This window comes from Schistocerca gregaria, chromosome 7, assembly GCF_023897955.1.
Source record: "Schistocerca gregaria isolate iqSchGreg1 chromosome 7, iqSchGreg1.2, whole genome shotgun sequence".
NCBI classification, from domain to species: domain Eukaryota; kingdom Metazoa; phylum Arthropoda; class Insecta; order Orthoptera; family Acrididae; genus Schistocerca; species Schistocerca gregaria.
This window is the reverse complement of record NC_064926.1, coordinates 397326650-397348670: the sequence shown is the minus strand read 5'-3', so window position 1 is coordinate 397348670 and position 22021 is coordinate 397326650.

Below are 22021 nucleotides of genomic sequence, written 5' to 3'. Positions count from 1 at the left end.
CTCAGCCCTTGTGAGACAAACTGAGGAGCTACTTGATTGAGAAGTAGCGGTTCCAATCTTGGAAACTGACATATGGCCGGGAGAGTGGTGTGCTGATCAGCCGGCCGGGGTGGCCGAGCGGTTTTAGGCGCTACAGTCTGGAACCACGCGACCGCTACCGTCTCAGGTTCGCTTCCTGTCATGGGTATGGATGTGTGTGTGATGTCTTTAAGTTAGTTAGGTTTAAGTAGCTCTAAGTTCTAGGGGACTGATGACCTCAGAAGTTAAGTCCCATAGTGTTCATATCCATTTTTTCGTGCTGACCACATGCCCCTCCGTATCCGCATCCAATGACGCCTATGGACCGAGGATGACACGACGGCCGATCGGTACCGTTGGGCCTTTAAGGCCTGTTTGGAAGTAGTTCTTTTATATATTTTACTTACTGAATTGATGTGACAGTGGGGTGAGGGTGATACAGCTGCCAAAGGTGGATAGCTATCAGCCAAATTGCGCCTGGAAATAGGTATCGACTGTGGTACATAACTGACGTAAAGGCATTAGGACATACAAACTGTCGTTCACGGTTAAACACGCGCCTTCCCTGCCACATGCACACTAAGCTCTGCCCCCACTCTCTTGCCCCCCCCCCCCCCCGCACGCGCACGCGCACAGAGAAAGAGAGTTAAAACAAACGAATAAATTACCAACAGGTGGAAACATACAAAATGTATATTAACACTTCTTAAACAAGATACACATAGCACAAATGTTTGACGTTTTATAAACGGAGCCAGAGTAAGAAATTATGTTCAGAAAGTATTCGGGCAGTGTCACTCAAGATCGTATGGAGCGAGATAGCGTGTTCTGCATCAGGAGCCACTGGGAGTCACGCACCAGGTACCATCTGCTACCTGCCGCCTGTGACGACGTGCACGCCGACTGCCAAGACGAGCAGAAGCGCGCCGAAGAGCGCGCGGCCCAAGTGTGCCAGCACGGCCGAGTCGCCATCGCCGCTGACGTCGACGCCGCGTGGCCGCAGGACGGGGGGCGCCGTGGCCCAGGCCAGCCGGAAGACGCCAGACGCCATCAGGTAGGCCGCCAGCAGGCTCAGCGCCACCGTGAAGGCTCGCGGCAGCATGCGCCCTCTCCGCTAGCGACACGCCGCTCCTGTTAACAGCAACGGACAGCATTTTGAAGGGAGGGCGCAACTCGTACGAAACTTGCGGTTCATTCGTTGTGTAGTATGGCACGTAAACGGACACTAATCAGCCAGAATATTATGACCGCCGATATACCGGGTGATCAAAAAGTCAGTATAAATTTGAAAACTGAGTAAATCACGGAATAATGTAGATAGAGAGGTACAAATTGACACACATGCTTGGAATGACACTGGGTTTTATTAGAACCAAAAAATACAAAAGTTCTAAAAATGTCCGATAGATGGCGCTTCATCTGGTCAGAATAGCAATAATTATCATAACAAAGTAAGACAAAGCAAAGATGATGTTCTTTACAGGAAATGCTCAATATGTCCACCATCATTCCTCAACAATAGCTGTAGTCGGAAAATATTGTGAACAGCACTGTAAAGCATGTCCGAAGTTATGGTGGCGCATTGGCGTCGGATGTTTTCCTTCAGCATCCCTAGAGATCACGATACACTTGCGACTTCAGGTAACCCCAAAGTCAATAATCGCACGGACTGAGGTCTGGGGACCAGGGAGGCCAAGCATGACGAAAGTGGCGGCTGAGCACACGATCATCACCAAAAGACGCGCGCAAGAGATCTTTCACGCATCTAGCAATATGGGGTGGAGCGCCATCCTGCATAAACATCGTACGTTCCAGCAGGTATTCATCAACCAGGCTGGGGATGATGCGATTCTGTAGCATATCAGCGTACCTCTCACCCGTCACAGTAGCGGTTACAAAACCAGAATCAGGCATTTTCTCGAAGAAAAAAGACCCATACCATGACTTTCTCGTCGTGCAATGGAGCTTCCATGACAGTTCTAGGATTTTCGGTAGCCCAAATTCTGCAGTTGTGGGCGTTCACAGACCCTCGGAGCGAGAAATGACCTCCGTCGGTCCACAACACGTTACTCAACCAGTCGTCATCTTCCGCCATCTTTTGAAACGTCCACACCGCAAATGCCCTCTGCTTCACTAAATCGCGAGGTAACAGTTCATGATGCCGATGTAATTTGTACGGATAGCATCGGAGAGTACGCCTCAGTGCCAACCGAACAGTAGTGTATGGAATGCGGATGCGACGTGCGACTGCACGAACGCTGACTTCCCCGTGCATAGACGAACCTACTACGGTCTCCATTTCTTCCTGAACTGTCTCAGCAGCATTACGCCTTGTGCTCGGCCGGCCACTACGGGGTCTATCGTCTAAACAACCTGTAGCTTCGAACTTCGAAATCATACTCGTCACAGCTGCATTTGTCAACGGACCTTTACCCGTTCGAGTCCCCTTCTTATGGCGATAGTATCGTAACGCTGAACTAGCATATTCCCCATTCTGATAATACAGCTTCACTAAGCTACCTTTTCAGGTAACGTCAACATGCTGCGACTGCTGGCGCATCTGATTCTCTCTCTCATTAGAGCTCCTTTTATACACGACTGTCATGCGCAGTCACTGACTTTTTCTATCCAGAGCCATCTGTCGGACATTTTGTGAGCTTTGTTTTCTTTTTGGTTCTAATAAAACCTCATGTCATACCAAGCATGTGTGTCAATTTTTACCTCTCTATCTACATTATTCTGTGGTTTATTAAGTTTTCAAATTTATACTGACTTTTTGATCACCCAGTACTATTGATATAAACCCTTCTAGGTGATAGCAGCGTTACCTACTGAGGAATGACTGCCAATCAGACACACAGACGGTGCATGTAGTATCTTTGAGGTGCTGTCCATGGTTAGAATAGGTAGGGCACGCAACCTATCCAAGTCTGACTGAGGGCTGATAGTGATGGCCTGGAGGCTTGGCATGAGCATTTTGGAAACAGCACAACTTGTCGAGTGTTGGAGAGTGCTGTGGTGAGTTTCTTCCAACCAGGCGAAACAAAGGTGAAGTTACATCCAGACGTAATGGGGTTCAGTGGCCACCCCTCATTACAGATGTCCGATGTCGTAGGCTGGACAAACTGGTAAAACAGGACAGGCAGCAAACTGAGCTGAGGAGAAGTGTGTCTGAACACACAGTGCACTGAACACTCCTAACGATGGACCTCCACAGCAGACAACCGATGCATGTGCCAATGTCAACTCCATGAGATTGGCAACTACAACTGAAATGGGCACATGACCATTCGCACTGTATGTTGGCACTGTGGTAGTGTTGCATTGTATGATTAATCCCAATATCTTCTTCATGACGCTGATGGGAGGGCATGAATCTGTTGTCTTCCTGTACTATGGGACAGAGACAACCTGACGACAGCTCCATTATGCTCCATGGAACATTCTTGAGGGTCTTTATGGGTACAATGTAGTTCATGAAACGCACCTTGATGGCCAGGAGTATCATACAGTGGTTGAAGACCACGTTACACCCCCAATAAAGATTCCCTTTCCCGACAGCGGTGGCATTTTTCAACAAGGTAATGCGCCATGTCATAAGGCCAGGAGTTTGATGGTGTGGCTCGAGAAACACTGTGACGAGTTCCAGTTGATGTGTTGGCCACACAAATCACCAGATTAGAATCCCAATTGAACACATCTGTGATGTGATTGAATGTGGTGTCAGAGCTCATTGCTCCCCTACCCAGGACTTACGGGAATTAGATGACTTGTGTGTGTGCAGCTGTGGTCCCAACTCCCTCCAACGACCTACCGAGGCCTCACTCCTTCCATGCCACTGTTACCTGCGCCAAAGGTGGGCATACCAGCTATCAGTCAGGTAGTCATAATTTTCTGGCTGATCAGTGTACATAACTCAGTACCCTACAAAAGACAGGGAATGTTCGACAGATAAGAAAATAATTTCGAATATTCTGACGCTTCTGTATTTTTCGTCACCTACATCTACACAAATTTTAAAAATGTATGAAGGAATGTACGAATATGTACACTGAGGTGAAAAAAGCCATAGGATAGCGATATGCACATATACAGAACTCCATACTAAACCGTAAACGAGACATAAAAGGGCAGTGCATTGGTGTAGCAGTCTCTGTTAATTCATGTGAAAAGGTGTCCAATGTGATATGGCCACACAACAGGAATTAACAAACTCTGATTGCAGAATGCTACTTGGAGCTAGACGCATGGGACATTCCCTTTCGGAAATCGTTGCGTAAATCAATATTCCGAGATCCACAGTGTCAAGAACGTGCCAACATGTCAAACGTCAAGCACTTCCTCCCAACACAGACAAGACAGTGGCCGACAGCCTTCACTTAACCATCGAGAGCAGCAGCGTTTGCATAAAGTTGTCATTGCTAAGAGACAAGCAACATTGCGTGAAATGACCGCAAAAATTAATGTGTGACACACGGTGAACGTATCCGTTAGCACAGTGCGGGAAATTTGGCGTTAATGAGCTATAGCAGCAGATGACCTATGCGAGTGTCTTTGCTAACAGCAAGAAATTGGCTGCAGCGCCTCTCCTGAGTTCGTAACCATGTGCGTTGGACCCTAAATGACTGGAAATCCATGACCTGGTCAGATTAGTCCGGATTTCACTTGATAAGAGCTGATGGCAGGGTCTGAGTGTGGCACAGGCCCCACGAAGCCACTGACCCAGGTTGTCAACAAGGGCACCCTGCAATCTGGTGGTGGCCCCATAATGGTGTGCGTTGTGTTTACACGTAAGACTGTGTCCTCTGGTCCAACTGAAGCGATAATTGACTGGAAATGGTTATGTTAGGCTGCTTGGAGACCATTTCCAACCATTGGACTTCATGCTTCCAAACAATTACGACATTTTTATTGATGAGAATGCACCATGCTGGAACATTCGAGACAATTCGAACGTGTGAACTGGTCACCCAGGTCACACGACATGAATTCCATCGGACATTTACGGAACATAATCGAGAGGTCAATTCGGGCCCTGCACCAACTAAACTTCCACTTTGGCAATTATGGATGGCTGTAGAAGCAGCATGGCACAATATTTCTGCTGGGAACATTCAACAATTTGTGAAGTCCATGCCACATCGACCTGCTGCACTAGACTAGGCAGAAGGAAGTCAGACTCGATATCAGGAGGTATCCCATGTCTATTGTCACCTCAGTGTGCATTGCAGGGTATGGTACATAAACTTACATAACTCAGTATTCTATACAGGACCGCGAATGTTAGGCGAATGCAAAAATATCGTCGAATATTCTGCGGTTTCTGGGTTTATAGTCGCATTATTGATAAATTTAACCAAGGAAACTATATCCTGAAATAGAAGGCTGAGCAGTGTTGTTAGCAAAGACATATGAGAGACTCACAAGCGAGTCGAAGGAACTTGGCTTTCACAGATGAAGCACCCAGGTATGGTGTGCCGTAAGGTTCTATTCTTGGTCCATTATTGTTTCTGGTGTACATAGAGATCTTTCGCTTGCATTTTCAGAATATGCAAATTTTATCTTCTTTACAAGCGATACAATTACAGGAACAGAAGCAATATCTTCCCATTGAAAAGGCTTCTAATTAAACATGTGAATACAACATATGGATTAAGCCAAAGGGATAACCAGTGGCTACTCAAGTAGTTCATTTAAGCGATGAACTACCAGCAGTAAATGCGGGCAATGCAAGATAATGGATTTAAACAACAGAAAGTGCAAGATAACGTTGGATTTCAGTACTGGGTGAGGTAGAGGAACAGTTCAGAGGTGGTTATTGTTTGTGTTAGGATAATAGTGCACCCTTTAATAAATCAGCATCTGCAAGGAAATGGTTTGTGGGCAATAAAATTCATAAAATCCATTTGCCTGCTCGGAGTCCCGATCTGAACCCAATGGAAGAAGTTTGGAATAAGTTAGAAAGGCGAATTCACTCCAGGCGCCACGATCCAATATCACAACCTTATCTGGTTTCGATTCTTGACTGATAATGGACTGCCATTCCTCCAGACATTCAGATACCTCACTGAAAGTATCCCATAGCAGAATTCAAGCCATGATAAAAGCGAAGGTTAGACACACACCATATTAATATCCACTAATAGGTGTCTCGATATTTTCTAACAGATAATGTAGACTGCTTGGAGATGAAGCAGGCCATATGGTACTGCTGCTGCGACATTCGGAGTTAAGAGTAAAGTAGGGTAGCGAAGTGTGTAGATTACGCTGAAGTTAGTAAACTATCAAAGACTAAGTGTGTTTGGTTGTGGGAAAATCTGGCCATTACCTTGAGATGGAACGCTAATTTGGCGCCTAAAAAGGTTTGGTATAGGATGAGGAGACGTTCGGAGGGATGGATGCTTCTGAGCTCTATCGTAACAAATTTAATATCTTCATCTGAAGAGGTGGGACAGAAGGAGTTAGTTGGATGGATGGAGACACCATCTGGGCAGACCGAGACATTGAGTTCAGGATAGTTACAGTGGCATCTGGCATTGAACTTATGGGAGTACGTGGAATGGGGATCATTGCACGAGTTACATTTTTACGATTTTTTGGGTTAGGGCATCTATTTGGAGGTGATGGGATTTTTCATTGTAGGCTGATTGGCAAATTTTTAACACTTGACTGTTTTTGTGGTTATCACTGCACTAGACACATCAGAGAAAACTGATCTCCTAGTTTTGGGCTTTCGACATTATGCCGTTGGAAAAACATGTAGGCTCTGTTTTTGATTAGATGGTCACTGGTGGTGGAGAATTCCGTGAAGAGATAATACGTGGCATCATGATTCTCATTGGATGGGAAGGGTGAGTTCAACTCAAAACCGGGGTTGGAGCTGATTTCCTGTTGGAAACCTCTACTGTGTCTCAGGGTTGACACCCTCGACAATGGCACTGAGGGTCGCATGGAGGATGTCGTTGTCTCGGGCGAGGAGATAATGGAAGGATGATGGTGCCGTGAGTGCCAAACTTGGAGACCTAAGGGAGTAGTTTGGATACGGAAGTCGGAATTAACTGGAATACATAACTGACAAAAAGGTATTCACCCATACATAGAAATTCACATTCATTGACATGCGCTCTCGCATGCACGACACACACACACACACACACACACACACACACACACACACACACACACACACACACACACACACACACACACACACACACACACACACACACACACACAGAGAGAGAGAGAGAGAGAGAGAGAGAGAGAGAGAGAGAGAGAGAGAGAGAGAGAGAGAGAGAGAGAGAGAAGGACTCACCGCAGATTATTTCACTATTGAGTGGCTTAGTGGGGGACATTCAGAATATTTTGTTTATATCTTCCGCCGCAATGTTTCAGTATAAGTCCTCCTTTTTTAAATAAAGTCCTGCTTAGATAAAGAGTTTGTTTTGAATCCCACCATTCCAGTATACAAGCGTGCGAGAGGAAGGACGACCCATCCCAGAGCATGTATCCTCGTTGTTGCTAGAACAGAAAGTTTAAAAAGCATAATACAAGTAGCTTACTCACCTTGTAACAGCGAAAATGCAAATAGAATACCTTCTGCAGCATCTAATATTTTTCGTCCTTTAGTATCCGTTGATTACTTGAACTATATTTCTAATTCTGGATCTGCAGGCTTTGTTACAGAAACTATACAGGGTGTTACAAATAGCTACGGCCAAACTTTCAGGAAACACTCACCACACACAAATAAAGAAAAGATGTTACGTGGACATGTGTCCGGAAACGCTCAATTTCCATGTTAGAGCTCATTTTAGTTTCTTCCACCTACGCTCAATCGAGCACGTTATCATGATTTCATACGGGATACTCTACCTGTGCTGCTAGAACATGTGCCTTTACAAGTATGACACATGTGGTTCATGCACGATGGAGCTCCTGCACATTTCAGTCGAAGTGTTCGTACGCTTCTCAACAACAGATTCGGTGACCGATGGATTGGTAGAGGCGGACCAATTCCATGGCCTCCACGCTCTCCTGACTTCAACCCTCTTGACTTTCATTTATGGGGGCATTTGAAAGCTCTTGTCTACGCAACCCCGATACCAAATGTAGAGACTCTTCGTGCTCGTATTGTGGACGGCTGTGATACAATACGCCATTCTCCAGGGCTGCATCAGCGCATCAGGGTTTCCATGCGACGGAGGGTGGATGCATGTATCCTCGCTAAGGGAGGACATTTTGAACACTTTCCTGTAACAAAGTGTTTGGAGTCACGCTGGTACTTTCTGTTGATGTGTGTTTCCATTCCATGATTAATGTGATTTGAAGAGAAGTAATAAAATGAGCTCTAACATGGAAATTAAGCGTTTCCGGACACATGTCCACATAACATATTTTCTTTCTTTGTGTGTGAGGAATGTTTTCTGAAAGTTTGGCCGTACCTTTTTGTAACACCCTGTATAGTTTCTGTAACATACCCTGGGAACTTTATGTTAACGTATGATGCAACTAAGAAATGGCAGTAGCTATGCTGTTGTTTACCTTTGCAGGTGGAAAGTCTCTGTCGCGCTGCGAGCAGAGAGGAAGCAGGGCAGTTTGAGTCACGAAAGAGTGCCGAAGAGTGTCTTGGGTGCTCCTGCAAATGCAGAGTGTGGCTATTAAAGCGCCATTGTAGGCGCACCTACTTCGTTAAGCGGTAAGTATTGAGAGCACGGTAGGAGTCAACAGGCGGAGGAAGCTGCAGTTTTAACTGCAGACTTACATAATTTTAGCTATCGCCTGTCCCATAATCATCCGTGACTCTGGAGACGACTCGTAGTTCTCAACAAGCAGCAACAACAGCAGCAGTTCAGCACTATCGTCGACTACATTCCTCGTCGTCCGCACCGCTACAACAACGTAAAACGGTTAACTGACAACGTACAACTAATATTGTAGAGGCGTTACCCAGCGGTATTTCTTTCACAAACTTTAATACTTTTCGTCAATAGTATCCCGCAATAGTTAAAACTTGTGGGGCACCTGTGTTGTCATTGTCCCAAGACATTATTACCAAGCAGTTTCCCTTTCATTTCCATGCAGTAACCGAGTGTCGTAAAAATATGAAAACTTTACTACTTACTGCGTGCTTTATTTGTTTGCTAATGACCAGTTACCATCCAAATTTTGGTCTCTCAGTAACTGTTCATTCTTGTACTGCATGCCAGAAGTTTAACTAATTTGCAAGATGTAGCACAAATTAAGAGTGTGCAATTTCATTTATTCTGTATTTAGCTAAACGAGTTACTTCTGACGGCTTGGCATCTACCATTTTGCTATGTTAAGAGTAAATCAGTTGCTCATTTGCTTAAAGCAAATTCAATTCAATCTTTCCATAATTAAAAGTAAATTGCTTGCCTTTCTCCAAATTTTGCTTTACGTTATGCTGAGGATACTGAAACTCATTTCTTACAAAACAAAGTTTCAGGTAGTCAGTCATTTATTTAACCAACAACGTCATCGAGCGAGGTGGCGCAGTGGTTACACACTGGACTCGCATTCGGGAGGACCACGGTTCAATCTCGTCTCCGGCCATCCTGATTTAGGTTTTCCGTGATTTCCGTAAATCGTTTCAGGAAAATGCCGGGATGGTTCCTTTGAAAGGGCACGGCCGATTTCCTTCCCAATCCTTCCCTAACCCGAGCTTGCGCTCCGTCTCTAGTGACCTCGTTGTCGACGGGACGTTAAACACTAACCGCCGCCACCAACAACAACAACGTCATTTAACTTTACTTTCAAAATTTTAGTATTTCAGATTAAGTAACTCCAAACTCAATGCTTTCTTATTAATATATTTGTGTTGTGGAAAAACATGACAACCTTCTATTGCCACGCCAGTACTTTTGTGCTTGGTTTCCTTTACCATTACCTTTCTCAGAATTTTGGTTATTCATTGGCCTAGTAGCTTGCGATCGTTTAATTATCACTTTTTAATCAGTGTTTTCTGTATTAAATTACTATGTGGTAATCTTTTCCCCCCTGTGTGGTTCGTGACCGATCGCACTAAATTCCAACCATTTCAAAATTGTTATCAGCATTTAAATTAGATTCTTCTTTCGGCAGGGTCTGTTGTACATTGTCTTCCTAATAATCGGTATTATTTTGCTGAGGTAACGATAACATTACTCATTGTAAAATTTCATTGGTCGTTAGCGACCACAGTCAATTATATCGCAATTAAGTAGGCCGATTGGGAAGGGTGAGGTTACAACCTGGACAATAGGCTAACTCATAAGGAAGAGTGGCACAAGGAATCGTTACAGAATGTTTGAAATAAAGACTGAGGATGTTAAGGATTCCACTAATCTAGCTAAATTTGTAGTAAAAAGTAGTGTTCCATTAACAGAGTTGAAATTGTGCGTTAGACAAGTGGTTTACAGGCACGAGTGTGACATACATGTGAAATTTTCTTTAAGCGACACAACTACAGAAGAAAATACTCAGCAAAAGAAAGAAGGAAAAAGTCCTATGGTGAGAGATGTTAATATTTCCAGCAGAATAAGATCGCAGCACCCAACAAAAACGTCTAAATACGATTATTGTATGACGTACATAGAATTTATGTCTTGTGTGTCTCAGAGGATCTATAGAAGTCTCAATAATGTAATGAAATTAAATAACTGCAAAGAGAAGAAAGAACACTGAGTACCATTTTATAAACTCTCATGTGACGTTACATTTGACTTTTTCTGCAGGTGTGATTTAAGAGACAGCACTAAATTATAAACAGTTTTCCAAATAGGTCATGCAGAGTCTTCTACATATGCAGGCAAAGGGCTTTTCAAGTTTTGTAAAGCTGTGACAAAAAGGAATTCTGTTAAACGTATGTGTCTGCTAAACTCTGAAATTTAATGAATCTGCTCTTTTTCCTCAAAACTAACTCCTGTTGGTCTAGGCCAATTTTACACTGAGTCCCTTAGTTTTCGACATATTAACCGAAAAAAAGCGTATTGACAGGTGTGAATTTTACTAAACTATCAGTTTAATAAGATTTGGTTGGAAAACACAGGCCTGAATTATTTACATAAGACTCGAAAACCTGGTATAAGCCGACTTCGAAGAAGATCAGTTAAGGTTCTGGAGAAATTTAAGACCCAGTGGCAGAATAGTAATATTTAACATAAACTGTGATACATTTTCTTCAGAGAGCTCGAAAATGTTCAATTTGTACAATCAGCAGAGGCAACAAGCTAAATTTCGAAAGATTAACACTAACCTACAGCATACAGAGACACAAAGCATATTGCGAGGAGACCAGAGCCATTCCAGACCACCTGTAAACACTCGGTTGTCATGGTAATCATAACATCAATAGCAACAGGAGAACCACGATGCCGTTAGTTCCTGTGGCAAGGAAGGCCGTTAGGTGTGGTGCCGCTTCTCCAAGTTTCTCATATGTTGGTTGTCCTGTGTGTAGTTGTCCTGTGTGCAGTGAATATGGATTAAAGGACTTTCAGCACTGCAGTGCGTCAGCAATCGAAAGTATCGAAATAATTATGAAATCGAGGTTGATTTTTCATAATTATTTTGAATATGGATTAAACCCAACCTTGCACAAGTACTCATAGTTCTTTCGAATGGGGACATCACTGCTTCTTTGAAGGAGCTGAACAACATGAAATTTGGAAGAAAGGAAGTCCAATACGGGCTCTACACCTTCTTCAGAAAGATTAGGTCAAAACATGTGCATTCCAAAGTTCGTGGTATGAGCAACACAAGTGGTTGTGTGCTAGCCCTACAAAATCAAAATTACTCTACTAACCATGTTTTTGCTGTTACCCCTTAACTCTTTCTGTAATGTATACTATGAAGTGCGGTCTCTGGAATCTTAAGGTTTAAACCGAGATTAAAGGCGTTAATGATTTGAAATTTTTAATTTTAGCTAAACAACGTTTAGTTTTATAATTCCTTAAGTGTTGTTTAAATACTCCATGTTGATCTTATCGCGATAAAGTAAGCCTGCAGAAATTTACTGTTTATCATACATTTTGTGCGGTTTTTCAAATAGTACACATGGACGAATTGTTAGAGAATTGAATTTTACATTCTGAAAAATTATAGTATTCAGTTGCAATAAAACTAAATTTTAGGGTTTAAATTACATATAAAAATTGCAATCGATAGATACAAAAAGTCTCCAAAAGTGACATTCACTGCTGGCATCCACAATTTTATTTATCAGCACAGAGAGCACATTTGAGTTAGCTAACATGTCAAGTAGTTTTTGGAGTAACGAAGTACCCAATCGCAATTGTTCTGAAGTTCTTCCCCTGAATGACCCTTCGCTAGCAAAACTGTGATCACTGGCTACTGTAAAATAGTAGTCTTTTCCGGCTCTTTCTTGATCTATTTTAGGTATATAGTTCACGAGACACAGTCTAGAAGACCACAACATATGTCAATAACTCGTATCAACAACAAACGAAGAAGGCTGTAATGCAGCTGACAATAAACCATTGTAGAATTGACGATTTAAGAAATGTAGAGAAATACAGAAACAGTAGTCCAGAAATGACCTTGAAGAGCGAGTTCGACACTTTTCGCGCAGTCTTATAGACCACAGCTCGTGAGGTAAGTGTTAAACACAATAAGAACTGTATTGCCCGCTGCGGGTTTCGACGATCTGAAGAATCTGTCTACAAAACAAGCATAGCATGCTTCTGATAAAGATCATCTAAGTAGTTCTGTTTCATATAAAGACCTATCGAAACAAGTGTTTAGAATATCAAAGCTACTTAAGCAACATCACAAACTGATGAAAATCAGATACAAGAGTGAAGTTATAGCTGACAGAGACATCGCGAAAAATTTAATTGGCGCCAAGTGTCTTCTGTGTAAGCTTTCAGAGTTCATGAAGACACAGAAGGTTCCCTGAATCGCAGAAATTTAGGAGATATTTTTAATCCTCAAACCGAGTTGTGACTCGTTTGTATAATAAATGGCGCCGAGGGATCAGAAAGGATACCACTTTGCTCTAGCCACCAAAAATTATTTATCTTGCTTTAGTCACAAATATTTATTCATAAATTTCATATTTGCATATATTAGAATACAAAACTCGTTTAACAGAAAAAAAACTCAAAATTAGTCACAAATGGAAAAAAAGTTTATTTTACCGTGCATAACGGCGAAGTGAAATGAAACAAAAATTGTAAGTAGTTGACTGCATTAGAAATACCGTGAAATAGTAATAGATTGCTGTAACATGAATATACAGGGTACGAAAAAATAGGAATGAACTGATTCAGAGTTTTTCACAAATATTCAATAAACGCCCAAGTTCTCCTCTCCACACTCTTCATACACCACTGAACATACATACATTAATACTTGTTCCATAGATCATAAATATGACATTTCATAATGATGTGGAATGTGTCACATTGACATATGTTTTCTTTACGCAAAATAATTAACTTTTTTTTCATTTGCTATTTCATATCTAAAAATTCATCTACTGAGTAGAAGAAGTTGTTATTCAGAAATTCTTTAAATTTGCTTTTAAATGTTAGTTGCTACCTGTCAGACTTTTAATGCTATTTGGCAAATGACATAAGATTTTCGTGGCAGCATAATTTACCACTTTCTGTGGAAAAGTGAGATTTAATCCAGAATAGTGAAGATTATCCTTTCTTCTAGTGTAGCTATGCACTCCATTGTTATTTTTGAATTGGGGTGGTTTATTAATAACAAATGTCATAAGTGAATAAATGTATTGTGAAGATACTGTGAATATCGCCAGGATTCCTTAAACAAATGTTAGCAAGGTTATCTTGGGTGGGTTCCAGCTATTATTCTTGTTACACGCTTTTATGCAATGAATACTTCCTCTCTTAATGACGAATTGCCCCAAAATATGACGCCAGATGAAAGATGTGAATGAAAATAGACATAGTAGGCTAATTTACTGATATGTTTTTCACCAAAGTTAGCATAAGTATTTGAACCTAACCATTTCAGCAGATCATCGATGTGTTTCTTCCAGTTAAATTTCTCATCAACGCACACACCCAGAAATTTTGAATATTCTGCCTTAGCAATAGACTTCTGTTCATTGTATATATTTATCAATGGTGTTATGTCATTTAGTGGTCAGAATTGTATAAACTGTGTTTCCTCGCAATTTTGTGAGAGTCCATTTGCAGAGAACCACTTAATATTTTTCTGAAAGATATTATTTGCAATTTCCTCAGCTGATTCTCTTTTGTTGGGTGTGATTACTATACTTGTCTCATCAGCAAAAAGAACTAGCTTTTCATCTTTATGAATACTGAGTGTTAAGTCATTTACATATAATAAGAATAAGGGACCCAAGACTGAACCCTGTGGAGCACCGTTATTGATAATCCTCAATTAGAGGATTATGCTGATTTTTGAAAACTATCTGTATTGTTAAATTCAACCTTCAACAATAGGTTTGGCAAATTCCTTCCAATATATCTCTAGTAAGTAGCAGAGCTCTTATACCAATTCTGTCATAGAAACTAGATGCCTTCTCTCTCTGCCCTTATTAATTTCTTTCTGCATCACTAAATACACAGCTTTGTTCTGAAGTAGTGTCATGTTCACTGTTGTAAGAAGGGTCATTGTCATCTTTGAGGTAATTTGCATGTTACTGACATCTTCCAACGTTTTCCTTATCAAGTCTGAAAAATTTGGATCAAGCACAGATAAAGGCAAATAAGCCGCACAAAATGTGTGATAAAAATTAAATTTCCGCAGGCTTACTTTATTGCGATATGATCAACAAAGAGTATTTAAACAACACTTAAGGAATTATAAAACTAAATGTTGTTTAACTTAAATTAAAATTTTCAAATCATTTACCCCTTTAATCTCGGTTTAAACATTGGGATTCTGGAGACCCCACCTCATAGTATACATTACAGAAAAATCATGTATTAAACCGACAACATGAAATTTGGAAGAAAGGACGTAAAATACAGGCTCTACACCTTCTTCAGAAATATGAGTTCAACACACGTGCATTCCAAAGTTCCTGATATGAGCAGCACAAGTGGTTGTGTGCTAGGCCTACAGAAGGAAAATTAGTCTACTAGCCATGTTTTTGCTGTTAACCCTCAAACGGTGCTGTGGGATCCTTTCGATACCAGTGAAACTACACACCGCTGCCATTTCCTCTGTTATCATTCCATTGTTGGTGGTTCCACATACCTGAACGTCAGTTGATATCCGACTTGTTGAGAAAGTACAAGCATTGTCATGCCGTCTGCTTTCTCCGTGCAGAGTTGTAATGTATGGGCGGTGCCATATAGAAAATGAAAGTCAAAATGCTCTATTGTTGAGAGACTCGTGCATTCCAACGGCAAAATTCAAGAATATATATGATGCTGGCGTAGCTAGAATTGATGCTGCTTTATTCACTGTGCTGAGCGTCGTGTTTCGGAATTATGATATGAAGAACGAACTGTTGGGCCATACCTATAATGATGGTTCCGATCTGGCAAGAGAATTAAATGACCTGCAAACTAAAGTCCGTGAAACTGTCTCCCCCCCCCCCCCCCCCCACTCCTCTTTTTACTCAGTTTTGTGCATAACGTTTAACATTAGTTTTGCAGCAGAGCTATTTTTGTATAAAACCGGTAATAAATATTTTTTCCTCCACGCTTGACGGTATTATGCTTTTTTCCACGGATCTTCCAAACTCACAGCAGTTTTTGACAATATTGTTAGTAAATGCATTCCTGCTTTCGAAATGGAACTGTAACGCTAGAACAACATGTGCCATTCCCGAAAACGATCCGGGCTTATTGAGGTTTTAAATTAGGTAATTGGCAGTCCAGACTGTAGCGCAAGGACTACAAGAGAAGCCTGTGGTTTCCAAAGGAGCCTCTTTCACTTAGCTTTTCTTTTCTCGGTTTTTCAGCGCTTATTATTAAAGACTGAACTGTTTCCGTCAGTCTGCAGAAAAAAATCAGTGCTGAATAGTCTTGCAACAATGTTGTCTCAGACAAAATAGCTTACATGAAAAACTTAAGAAATAAAGATAAATTGATCAATTTTTCACATTCCACGGAAGGCTCGACTAATTTCCCAGCTGAAGCTTCCATCAATAGAGCTTAAATTATGGATGAATACATTGGCAATCAATTGATATCCAAATAAAAACAGCTGTGCTTCGAGGTTCTGAGTAAAATTGTAACAACTGTAAACCAGATTTTCACATTGTGATAAACTGCTCCTCCTTAAATTAGGCGATGCTAACAGTTCGCCAATTACGGTCAGCATTTCCCTGTGAAGCGTGTCGGTTCATTACCACAAAAGTGTGATGCGTCCTGCGGTTACTCTCAGATGCACCTAGAACAGCATAAAGATACATTTGGGAGACGTTATCTAACGAATGATTGAGAATGAAACACATCAAAATTTTTCCCGAAGATTTCGAACTCGTTTGTGTAATTGCTACCATTCCAGCAACAAGTACTTAAGTTAAAAGGGCTTTTTCTTGTCTTAAACGCGGAAAAACATATTTGAGGAACAATGTATCCTAGGACGGCGTATCAGCTGTTGCTTGTACCTCAACTGGAAAACCAGTAAGGCGAATACTTGAAAACGGAGTCACATGGTATGACCATGTGACCAAAAGATTCGGGAAGAAGCAGCATCGCCGAGTTAACTTGTTTCAAAAATAACAACACTCAAACGCCCACTCTACCAGTTCGTTTGTAATTAAAAGTGAGGGTAATTATTATTATTATCAGTAGTATTGGCAGTAATCGGAGTCGTCAATGTCGTCGTCTTAGTACGAACGCTAGGTATGTGTACTTTAAAAGGAAAGGAAAGGGGATTTTTCAGTATGTCCTGGCCTCCCCAGAATTTAGCCCATGTTCTGCCACTGTTAGGAACGTCCAAGGAAAATACTGAATCCACGACTTACGCATGAACATAGATTAAAGAAAGGCAGACCTACGTTTACACCATCTGTACTCTTAGATAAAACTTTTGACAGCGTTGACTCGAATACACTCTTTGAAATTCTGAAGGCAGTATGGATAAAAAGAGAGTACAGTAGTTTGGAAACATTGTACAGAAACTAGACGGCAGCTGCAAGAGTCGTATAGCATGAAAGGGAAGCAGTGGTTGAGAAAGGAGTGGCCTGTCCCTGATGTTATATAATCTGTTCATTGATCAAGAAGTAAAGGGAATCAAATAAATACTAGGAGAAGGAATTAAAGTTCAAGCACTAGAAGTAAAGTTTGAGGTTTGCAGATGAACTTGTAATTTTGTCAGAGATAGCTAAGGACTTGGAAGAGCAGCAGAACAAAATGGACAATGTCTTGAAAGAACAATGTAAGATGAAGATCAACAGACGCTAAGTGAGGGTCATGGAATGTAATCGAATTAAAGAAGGTGATGTTGAGGGTGTTGGATTGGGATAGTGCATACTAAAAGTAGTAGATGAGCTTTGCTGTTTAGCAAGAAAAATATCTGATGATGGTCAAAGTAGAGAGGATCTAAAATGTAGACTGGCAATGGCAAGAAGAACACTTCTGAAAAAAAAGAAATTTGTTAACACAGAATGTAAATGTCTCGGAAAGTCTTTTCCGAAGGTATTTGTCTGGGATGTATCCATGTGCAGAGGTGAAATGTGAGCGATGGGCAGTTCAGACACGAAGAGAATAGAAGCCCCTTGAAATGAGGTTCGACAGAAGAATGCTGAATACGGGTAATTCGCGTAACTAACAAGGAAATAGAACAGTTTGCAAGAAAAGAAATTTGACTAAAAGAAGGGATCGGTTGACTGGACACATTCTGAGACATCAAAGAGTTTAGTATTGCAGCGAAGTGTGGCAGGAAAATTTTGTAGACCGAGACCAAGAGATGAATACAGTAGGCTGGTACAAATGGATGTAGATTGCAGTAATTATTTGGAGGTGAAGAGGTCCGCTCAGGATAGAATTGCGTGGAGAGTTACATCAAACCAGTCTTCGGATTGGAGACGACGAAGAAATAGCACTCCTTGATGGCCAGTTAACAGTTTCTCCGAAGGAGAATGGGGAAACAGAAAAGTAAGTAGATTACGCGTCTCACCTGGTTTCTAGGTCGTGAGCAGTGGCCGCGTGGATGTAGAGATGTCCAGTGAAAAGGGCACTCCGCCGCGGAGCAATGGGCCGCTGCTACTTCCTCGTGACGCGCTTTCCTCTGTCTGCGAGATAACACACACCGCCACGCGCTGTCACGGTGCGTCATCTCATCTGCTCGAGATTCAGTAGCTTATCTGGAGGGCACGGGCGTCCGCAGATATTTATCCAAGGAGGAGCAATATTCTATAACTTCTCGATATCGGTGTGCATGCGACAGCACACGTACGTAATACGTTCCAAAACATATACATAAAAACGGTATTTCCCAGTGGTGATACCTCGAGCCCTGTTGGTGGTAAAAAGGTAGGGTCAACCGCTATGGGTATCCCTTGGGCTAGGGACCATTTGTACACTCAGCAGAAGGATCGTCTTAGTATTGCAATCCTACAGTACTGGCTCAAAATGTGAATATTACACACTTCCTCCTGCTTTGGCAAATAGAGCAAATCGGTTGGTTCTTTTTGCGTTTGGTGTGTTCTACGGTGGGCTTGTTGGGACTTATAGAGGCACCGTTATTTCACGGACGACTCCTCGGAAAACCCGAGGAAAAGTGTTTTCGCTGTATTTTCACCGTCACCAGCGAACCAGAACCCAGCCGAGGATCTCAAAACAATAAACGGCTGAAATTTTTACAGTATATTACTAGGATCCAAATCTCGAACAATATTGAAAATTTTCTTGATATCTTTATCCCTTTCCTAATTAGAGAGAATCAGTTACCCTACTCCTGCACGTAAAATCTGGTATGAGCGAAATCTAAATAATAAACAACTGCAACAAGTTGCTCAGATTTTAACTGTATATTTTCTAGACATTTATCTAGAAGATCCATTTCCCCTTTTCCAAAAATCTTGATCCGTTAACGAGAAACACCCCAAAAACTTATTTTCTAGGTACCAATACCCAGCCATGGATTCCAAGACGGCTATGCACAGCAAATGGTTGTAAAGTTTTACGATGTTTTTCTAAGATCCCGCTCTCGAACTACCTCATAAAATTGCTTCATATCTTTATCCATTTCGGAGGTACAGACGTTACCCTTCGTGTACACTTGAAATAAGCACGTAAAATCCGATGTGAGGCGAAAACAGTTTATAAAGTGCCGGACTATGCTTCGTTATCATCTGGGAAACCCAGGTAGTACAGAAGCACATGCAAAAAAAATTTTACACGAAAAATTCGCCCTGAGGTGTAAAATTAGTTTTGCATTATTTAAAATTCACATAAGTAAACAGTATGAATTTTACTACAAAATGGCTCTGAGCACTATGGGACTTAACATCTATGGTCATCAGTCCCCTAGAACTTAGAACTACTTAAACCTAAGGACATCACACAACACTCAGCCATCACGAGGCAGAGAAAATCCCTGACCCCGCCGGGAATCGAACCCGGGCGTGGGAAGCGAGAACGCTACCGCATGACCACGAGCTGCGGGCGAATTTTACTACCCAACACATTTCTTTTCATATGAGCAACAGGCCCCGCTACAGCATGAAAAGAAGGGGACTGACAAAAAAATTCTCCTATTGGAGCACAAAAAATGCAAATATGTTCCTGTTTATGTAAGAGACTCCGACTGCAAAGTGGAGTACAAGCTGCCGCATTCTACCTTCCTCAGCACCTCTAAAATTTTCCAAAACTTTTGGCGTGCGAACATATTCGCGCCTTTTTACGCTGAGAGAGAAGACAAGGGGCAGTGGCAAAGAGACGGAGAAGTAATAAATACTGTAGTATAGTAAACAATGGTTACGTTATAGAAAGAGCGAAGGAGACATTGACAGTGTGAGAGACAGAGAGCCCTCCTGCGGGTTCGGGGGTTAGAATAGGCCCGCGGTATTCCTGCCTGTCGTAAGAGGCGACTAAAAGGAATCTCAAACTTTTCGGCCTTATATGATGGTCCCCTGTTGGGTTTGACCTCCATCTCTCAAAATTTTCCGAAGAGCGAGCCGATTGGGGAAGGGCGCCTTACTTGGTGCATTGTGTCCATCTTGCGATCAGACCTTTCGCCAGCTTATACACCGTTGAACTGCAGTCCTGTCTGCTCTCCATCTCTTGGGCATGACTCTTTTTCTGCGTGCAGATAACACCTTGTACTGTGCAGTGCCTCTTTCTGCACCGACGGCGACCATGGACTACATGTTATCTAACATCCAGCACGGTAGCCAGTCCGTTGTGGTGGGGCCGCCATGTACCCTGTTGGTTGTAGCCCCCTGATAACACAGGGATCGCTCTACTGATGCCTGCGCCGTTAACTCCCCACGTATGCCAAGGAGTAGATGCCTATCCTCCTGGGGTATCGGGACTCCCGGCAACGGCCATCCTGCCAGGTGGCTCTTGCCGTGGCTGGGTGGCGCCTGTGGGGAGGGCCCTTGGTCGGAGTAGGTGGCATCAGGGCGGATGACCCGCAATGAAGCGTGGTACATCCTCTCTCGCTGGTGGGCAGCCGCCAGCAGTCTCTAAGCGTTCTCGGGCTCAGTTTAACGCTCAGAAGTACGATCCGAAAACGTTCCCCTCCCTGGCCACACCGTGGGAGGAACGTAAGTCTCAGGATGCCAGTAACAGTTATTCGCCCCGCTTCTTAGTTTGTACGAGGGTTGATGGGGAGTCTTTTCTCTCCAAAAAGCCTCAGTTCTTCGTCGAGCATTTAGAGGACAAGTTTGGGGAGGTGGAGGGCTTGTCAAAAATGCGCTCTGGGTCAGTCCTGATACAAACGGCATCCTCTGCCCAGTCACGACGGTTACTAGCTTGTGACAAGTTGGGGGATGTTGCCCTTACGATCACACCCCATAAGAGTTTAAATATGGTCCAGGGAGTTATTTACCATAGGGGTCTTCTTTTGCAGTCTGATGAAGAGCTGCGCGCCAATTCAGAGCGCGTTCATCGGGGTCCGAAGGAAAATCAGATTGCTACCGGTGCCTTCATCTTGGCCTTCGAAGGGGATACATTACCGGAAAAAGTCAAGGTGATGGTCTACCGATGTGACGTTAAGCCCTATATCCCTCCCCCGATGTGGTGCTTTAAGTGCTGGAAGTTCGGTCATATGTCTTCTCGCTGCACTTCCAGCCTCACATGTCGAGATTGCGGACGCCCATCACATCCCAATACTCCATGTGTCCCGCCTCCCATCTGTGTCAACTGCGGGGAGCACCATTCACCTTGCTCGCCAGACTGCCGAATTTTCCAGAAAGAGCGTAAAATCATGGAATACAAGACCCTGGACCGACTAACCTATACTGAGGCCAAGAGGAAATACGACCGACTCCATCCTGTGAGAATGACATCTTCCTACGCTGCTGCTACAACACCTGTGCTAGCCCCGTCTGTTTCTACAGTTGTGGCCGGATCGACGAGTAGTAAAACTCCTCCTGCCCCCTCGCCAGTGGGGGGCTCTACCCACCGGGTTGCTCCTGCGCCACCTACCTCAGGAGCAACACCATCCCACCCATCGGGGACGTCCGTCCCCACTTCTGAGCCAGAGAAGTGTCCAACTTCTTCGGCTTCTCACGCTCGTAAGGGGTCCCTTGGGTCTCTCCCTTCCCAGGTTTCCGCCAGCGAGAAGCCTGACGACCGACAATGGCGTAAGTGCCCGCAATCAGCTGGTCGTAGGGCTTCACGATCCTCCTCTGTCCCGAAGACTGAATCAGTGAAGCCCTCCCAGCCGGTGCGACCCAAGGAACGGCGTGAGAAACCCAAGAAGAGCTCTCAGCCCAAGGAACTGGCGGTGGCAGCCATCCCACCGCAACCTTCCAGCTCTGCGTCTGAGGATGCGGTGGAGATTCCGGCGTCCGCTGAGGACCTCCATCTCGCTGGTCCATCAGACGCCATGGAAAGCACTATCACAGGTGCTAAATCGG